Source organism: Lynx rufus, unplaced genomic scaffold (assembly GCF_022079265.1).
Source record: "Lynx rufus isolate CCGP_SWC_20201006 ecotype Redwood Valley unplaced genomic scaffold, mLynRuf1.p SCAF_12, whole genome shotgun sequence".
In the NCBI taxonomy this organism is placed as follows: domain Eukaryota; kingdom Metazoa; phylum Chordata; class Mammalia; order Carnivora; family Felidae; genus Lynx; species Lynx rufus.
The window spans coordinates 15,819,570-15,826,949 of NW_025814826.1; positions in this window are offsets into that span (position 1 = coordinate 15,819,570).

Below are 7,380 nucleotides of genomic sequence, written 5' to 3' on the forward strand. Positions count from 1 at the left end.
GTAAACTCTAGGGGCGCCTGGGTGGCTCAGTCAAGCGTCCGACTTCGGCTCGGGTTGTGATCTCGCGGTTTGTGAGCTCGAGTCCTGTGTCGACAGTCCTGTGCTGACAGCTCAGAGCCTGGAGCCTGCTTTTGATTCTGTGTCTCCCTCTCTCTCTGCCCCTCCCCTGCTCACGCTCTGTCTCTCTCTCAAAAACGAATAAACTTAAAAATTTTTTTCATTTTAAAATAAACTCTACGTTTTAAAACAGTGGCTGATGGATAGACTGTCAGTCTTGAGGCTAACAAATTTTAATAGCTATATCTCAATGTTTTGAAAAGGCCACAGTGTCTAAGTGGCCCCACACTTGGACATAGACAAACTCACAAATGCAGAGTTGAATTGATCCCCTTCCAATGCATCCGGTGCCTCGTGGGCTTGCTCTGGGAGGATCTGTATCTTGGGCAGAGCACAGGGGTATTAATCCACTCCCTGCACAGACCCCAGGACTGCCAGCCGCACGTGGAATTAGAAGCTACCTAAAATGGTTATTTTAAGTGACTGAGGTGGGGAGGGGGGCAGTCATTATACAGCAAAAGCTAACGGAAATACTGCCCGGTGCCCATGAGGTTAGCACTCCCTCCACCTGCAGGTGGTGAGTTCCACCCAGACCTGCACCCCTTTCCTGCACCAGAGAACTGGGTGAGCCTGATGGCGACCACAGATGTGTCCAGCCCTAGGAAGCCTCTGCATCATCAGGCCACTGCAGGATGCACCCCATCCTGAGAATGATTATGAGTGCTGACCCATTGAAAAGGGAAGCAAGGATCTTTGACTCACCGTTACAGGTACGAGGGACTCGGAGGAAGCCTAGTCCATCAACCTTCCTTCTCTAGACACATAGGGAAGGACTAAAAGACAGGCATCACTGTATTGCTATTTTAAGTCCATTGGACATCACAGCCTGTACACAAGATCAAAATGAGGCCACTTCCCCCTGAATTTAACATACCCGGTGGGTACCGGGCAGGGCAGTCTTCACCGCGCATGGGCACATTCTGCTCGAGTTCAATGATCACCCGCAGTAGACACACACACAGGCCAACACTTGGGCGGGAGCCTGAGCTTATACATCACTCAGTGAATCACAAAGCCAGGCAGACCACGCCTACGACTCACACACACAAGGGGACTGGGCAAGGAGAGGAAAACACCCTGAATATCAAACCCTCTTTGGGGGAGAGACCAGAGCGAAGCCAGAAGAGATGAAGTATAAAGGGCAGAGTGGCTGACGACCCAGAGGAATTTTTACACAGGAGGCCTGGAGGGCAGCCTGCAACCTGGGCAACGGGGGAAAAGTGGTTAAGGTATCAGCCTGTGCTGGCTTTAAAGTCCCCATCCTGCATGCCCCACGTAGGCAAACACCGCCAGCTTTTACCAATGGGATACCTCACAGTCTGTAAAATAAGTCTTGACATCGTGTCTTGGAGACAAGGCACGCCCCAACCAGAACGTTGTAAAGGACAATCCCCCCCCGGAGCTGGGACGCTTATCCGGGACTCTCCTGGCTGTAGCGGCCTGTTCACACCACAGGCACTCTTCACTTCGGTCCCTGACTCCAGGTTCCATGTTCCAGTGACTCCATCACTCTTGTCCTTGTCCTCTTTGCTCTTGCACTCTCTGATTCCCCCTGTATACTTGGCCTGCATCCACCTCGCTGCCCCCACTTTGGACCACATTAAATCGGATTCCTGCCCTGTCTGAACCCTCGACCCACCTCCCGCACTGGTCAATCCTCGCCACCGAGGCTAGGTCCTGGCTGGGCCATCCGGTCCTCCCAAAGGACAAGGACCCAGCCAGCTAGGATGGCCACATACGTAGCAACACAGAAACATGTTTTTGATCCAGTTAACTAAATGCAGGACACAGATTATATCTGCAAATACATGACAAGGCACTAAGGGGAAATAACAGAATTTTTAATTCAATTTTTTTCTCTTATCATGGTTACATTATCATTGTTGTTCTAAACTCTATTATTAGTTCAAACTTTATGTGCCTTGTCCCCTCAACAATGGAGCTAATCATTATTGTTAATTACACCAAAAGATTTGCCTATATTATTTACTAGCTCCTTTGTCTCAGGATCAAGACTAGTAAAGAGGAACCAACTCATTTAGATCCTTCTGACTAGAGAAGAAAAAAATGTAAATGCCCATCTTCACTTCAAGTTATTTGGTACAATTTAAAGAGAAAGGACAGTGTTTACTATTGGCAAAGTAAAGTTACTATTCTAATTGCACAAATTGAAAAGTTTTATTTTCTTATTTAACTTTATAAAAAGTGGATGAAATATATTTTTTTAACTATCAAAGAATATAAAAGAAAAAAGAAGGTATTCACTGTGGGTTTAAAATCTTGAAAGACAATTACATGGGATATGAAGTGCTCAGAGTATGGGTAGAAATTTTCATGACTAAGAGAGTATATGATTTGCCCAAGATTACATGGATGACAAGAGATGGGACCAGACCCCTGGTCTCTGACTATCAGTAGACTTTCCACTCTCATCCAGCTAGGAAACTGGATGGAAGATGTGACATATAAGCCAGAGAAGAAGAAACTTCGATTTTTACTTTTTAAAAATATTTTTTCATGTTTACTTGAGAGACAGAAAGAGAGAGAGAGTGAGAGAGAGAGAGAGAGAGGGAGGGAGTGCATGACCATAAGAGGGCAGAGAGAGAGGGAAAGAGATAATCCCAAGCAGGCCTGTCAGTGCAGAGCCCGATGCAGGGCTCGATCCCATGAACCATGAGACCGTGACCTGAGCTGAAATCAAGAGTCTACCACTTAACCAACTGAGTCACCCAGTCTCCCCAGAAATTATGATTTTTAATTTGCCAACAGTTCAGTGTGGTCCAGGGATAATGTGGCTGACCTAAAATAAGTATCGGTTGGGTTTCGTTAATGGAAATATGGAGTCTACCCATTGCCCACCATGATTATCTACTCTCCCGTTCTGAGAATCTCTGATTCTCTCAAACTTTTGAGCTTCTCCCCGAAAAATTTCCAGGATGAATTAACTTGGATGCAAAAGATGTTAAAGTGGTATTGTAAGTTTCTAAAGACAATTTATATGATGAAACAGAATGACTCTAAATTAGGTTTATCAGAAATTATACTAAGTGTTAGAGAATTAGAAGCCTAAAAACATGCTATATTTATGCAAAAAGGAACAGCTTCAATAGAAAAACTAGTGATTAGGAACTTTTCCTTAAGTCCAAAAGGGAAATAATGACACGATTTAGAGTACATTTAGTTGAGACACTTTAATCTATAGGGGAAAAAAATCCAATGTCAATGTTTGTTTAAAGTGCTTCTCTTGCATGTACATTGCTTACAGTAGATGTTCAAGGAATACTTCTTAATTGATATTGTGTCTTCCCCGCAGGTGTCCCCAGAAGCATCTTTCATGATACGAAGCTCTGGTTCTTTACCCATCCAGAGAAAAACCCCGCTAGCCTAAAAGTTGCTCAGTTAGGTAGAAGGGGAATGGGGATTGGGAATTTTGTATATAGATCACAAATTTATGTACATGAGACTTCCTGACCCTTAATAGATACTTAAAATTGTTTGTTTGCCTTCTTTTTACCAGGTCTTTCAGGGCATTCTCTTAGGTCAGAGTAGAAAATATCTAGTATTAGGTATAAATCTATGTTTACACAGCCATTAGGTTTTTTTTTTTTAAATGAGATATAATTGACATACGACATATTAGTTTTATATATTAGTTTCAAGGGCACAACATATTGATTCAATAAACCATTAGTATTTAAATAAATACAATAACTGTGTTATTAAATGTTCTTTAGGTTTCCAGCAGCCTCCTAAAATCTACTATTCTAAATGGCTGGATGTAAACACAGTTGGTTAAACCTTAGGTTAGCTGGTTCTCTTCTGACATCTAGTGTTTCTGACTCATTACTGCAAAATACCTCAGTTCATTTTAAACTGTTGGAAGAAAAATGTTACATAGAATAAAAACTTTATTCATTTTATTTTTTCAAGTTTACTTATTTTGTGAGAGAGAGAGCAAGTGAGCAGGGGTGGGGCTGAAAGGGAGAGTGAGAATCCCAAGCAGGCTCTGCACTGTCAGCACAGAGCTCGATGCGGGGCTCGAACTCATGAACCATGAGATCATGACCTGAACCGAAATCAAGAGCCAGACGCTTAACCAACTGAGCCACCCAAGTGCTCCCTCTTTATTCATTTTAGAAAGAAATTTGTTAAGTGGAGTAAAACTACAAAATAAATAGTAACACAGCTTCTGGGTTTTTTTTAATGTTTATGTATTTATTTTTGAGAGAGACAGAGATAGAAAACGTGAGCAGGGAAGGGGCAGAGAAAAAGGCGGAGAGAGAATCTCAAGCAGACTACGTGCTGTCAGCACAGAGCCTGACCCAGGGCTTGAACTTAAGGACCGTGAGATTATGACCTGAGCCGAACTCAAGAGTCAGCTGCTTAACCGACTGAGCCACAGGCGCCCCACAAAGCTTCTGTTTATTTCTAAGAGGCAAAAGACTCTTCTCTTAGCTCTTCCCATAAGAGAAAAGTGCTGCATTTTCTTGCTAGTCTGACAGGTAGGACAGAAAGACCCAGCACGTGCGTGGGCTGTTCTCTTACTGAAGAGGACGCAGGGGGAATGAGAGAGGTGGCCCTTACCGCGGGCCTGTCACATGCCGGATGCTGGGCTTGAACGCTTCACTGTGAGCTACCACTGTGTTTTTGTTTTTTTTTTAATTTTTTTTTTTAACGTTTATTTATTTTTGAGACAGGGAGAGACAGCATGAACAGGGGAGGGGCAGAGAGAGAGGGAGACACAGAATCGGAAACAGGCTCCAGGCTCTGAGCGGTCAGCACAGAGCCCGACGCGGGGCTCGAACTCACGGACCGCGAGATCATGACCTGAGCCGAAGTCGGATGCTTAACCGACTGAGCCACCCAGGCGCCCCATATCACTGTGCTTTTAGAAGCCACAGGACCGTCCTAACCGCAGAAACTCAGCCTGACAGGGTACTGAGGATTTTCGTACTCTGCGGTGTGGAAATGGAGACAGCCAACAGCCAACGTGCCTTCATAAAACATCTCGTGTCAGGCCACATGTCACATAAACTTGTGGGCACTCAAAAACATCTGGCTGAACGGAAATGACTGCTGGCCTGTTCTTTTGAGTCCAACATTCCCATTCCATCTGGGGTGTTCCATGTAGGTGAGAGGTTGGGAAATGCTGGAGGCAATGACCTGTCCGTTGTTCCCCCAAAGTCCTTAGACGCTGACGGCCGTAGGCTGGAGAAGGATCCACTTTAGCGGTCTCTTACACATAGAAAGCAAGCCACACTTACCCGATCCTTCCTCCTTTTGTTCTTTCTTCCTTTTTCTTCTAACCTGCATGTTCCCCCACTCACACTTGGTCTTTCAGCCTCTGTTTCTTTCCTCCAACAGAGAAGCTTTGACACTCAGTGTGGCCCGCTGACCTGCTAACGCTTCTTTAGCGTTTACTTCTTTAAGCTGTTGTCACTGAGCCGCTACTGAGCCAGGCAGCATCGCCTTTGGGCCCAGGCAAGTGGAGCCCCTGCTCCAGACCTTGCCCATCAGGGCCCCCACTTTGGACAACCTCCTCAAAGTTGTCCAGGCCCCTTTCTAGTGCCTGGAACTGGTCAGGGTGAAGTGCTATCTGGGCTAGGTACCCCACACCTGAACCCGGTCCTGTGTGGGTCTGGGTCACCGGAAGTACTACCTCAACATTTCTTAAGTGCCCCCACAGTGGTGACAAGCCAGCCATAGCAGAGCTACACGGTTAGGGCACTTTGAGCCCAGCCAGACCCGCCTGGGCCTGTACTCCCAGTTCTCCCCTTCAGGAAATGAGCGAAACCCCACTCATTCAAGGCAACGAGGTGCCCTGAGCAGCTTTCAGATTCATTCCTATGCAATTGTCCAGGTCCTGTGGCCAGACTTCAGTTCTAGGAGGGCCGCCTGGCAAGCACAATATTCCTTTCACAGGATTGCACGAGATTGGATGGCCAGAATGGTTGACATGTTGATTTTAAGTGACTCTCATAATGGGCACAGGACAAGTTCAGGTGTGTGGTTATCGGAGATCTACTGATCCTTGGGCTTGAGCCATTTGTTTGGGCCTGTATATTGGCCCTTACACATCCGTCTTCCAACTACAGTGTCACCTCTAGTTTACAGAATGCAAAGGCAGTGGGTGGCAACACCCATCTCTTAGCCTCCATGTCTCCGGCCACTGGAACCCAAGATGGTCAGTCCACTCTTCCCAGGAGCTCCACATGATGGATCAGGCAGCCCTCTGGGGCAGCTCTCTCTCTCCCCCTAGGGCTTTCCTAACATCAACAGGCATTTCTAATCCGTCCTGTCTTGCCTCCACTGATGTAGCAATGTCAGGCTGCCCTGGGTCAGTCTTACGTCAAGCTAGACAAGAAACAGACATTCCTTGCCTGGATGGGACCGCTCTTCTCACTTGCCCTTGGGCCTCTTGACAAGCCTCCGGCAGGCAGTAGTATGTGAAAGGCAGGGATATTGTCAACTCAAAGTGATCCCATTCTTGGAATACAGTGAGTCTAGCATAAAAAAATAATAATTAAAAAAAAACATAGAAAAATGGAAAACTGAATTTAAGTAAAAAAATAATGGTTTACGTTTTCTTATATGTGTGCTCATCATCAATGAAGCACAGTGAGAACCTTTGGGAGCAATTAGTAGCATTCACAGCGGAAGGAGGGATGATACAGCATGAGGAATGACACGGTCAGGATTTAGCATGATTAGGGAACTTCAGAGACAAGGAGATTTCTATTTCAATACAAATGGGCTGGAAAGAACCCTGGCAGGGTAACAGTCGCCACCTTTTTCTAGTGGTGAGAGACATGGAATTAGCTAGAAATGGCACATTTGACAAGACTTACCAGAATCTTTTTGCTCACGGATAGAAACTAAATCTGCTACACTTCTCCTAAAATCCTGTGAGCTGACTAAATGTGTTATTCCCTTTCAACCCCTATATTGTTTGGATGTATTGCTCAAAGCTTACGCTTTACCTCAGTATCTTCAGATTATTGTCCTTATCTTTCTGAACCTAAAGTCATTCATAAGCTCCTACAACACCTTGCCCAATCACTCTGTTTCCCATGTTTCTACTCCAGCAGCAGCTCTGAAGGACTAAGGAGAACAGAGGCATAGACGCGGTCTGTCAAAAACAGTTCAGAATGTCCTGTCTTCTATTTTTGTTGTCCTCTAGGAATTCCGAAATTTCAGAGTTGGCAAGGGTGTACAGGACTGAGGGATGGAAGAGGGAAGTACAGATTGAGAAATAGATTAAAA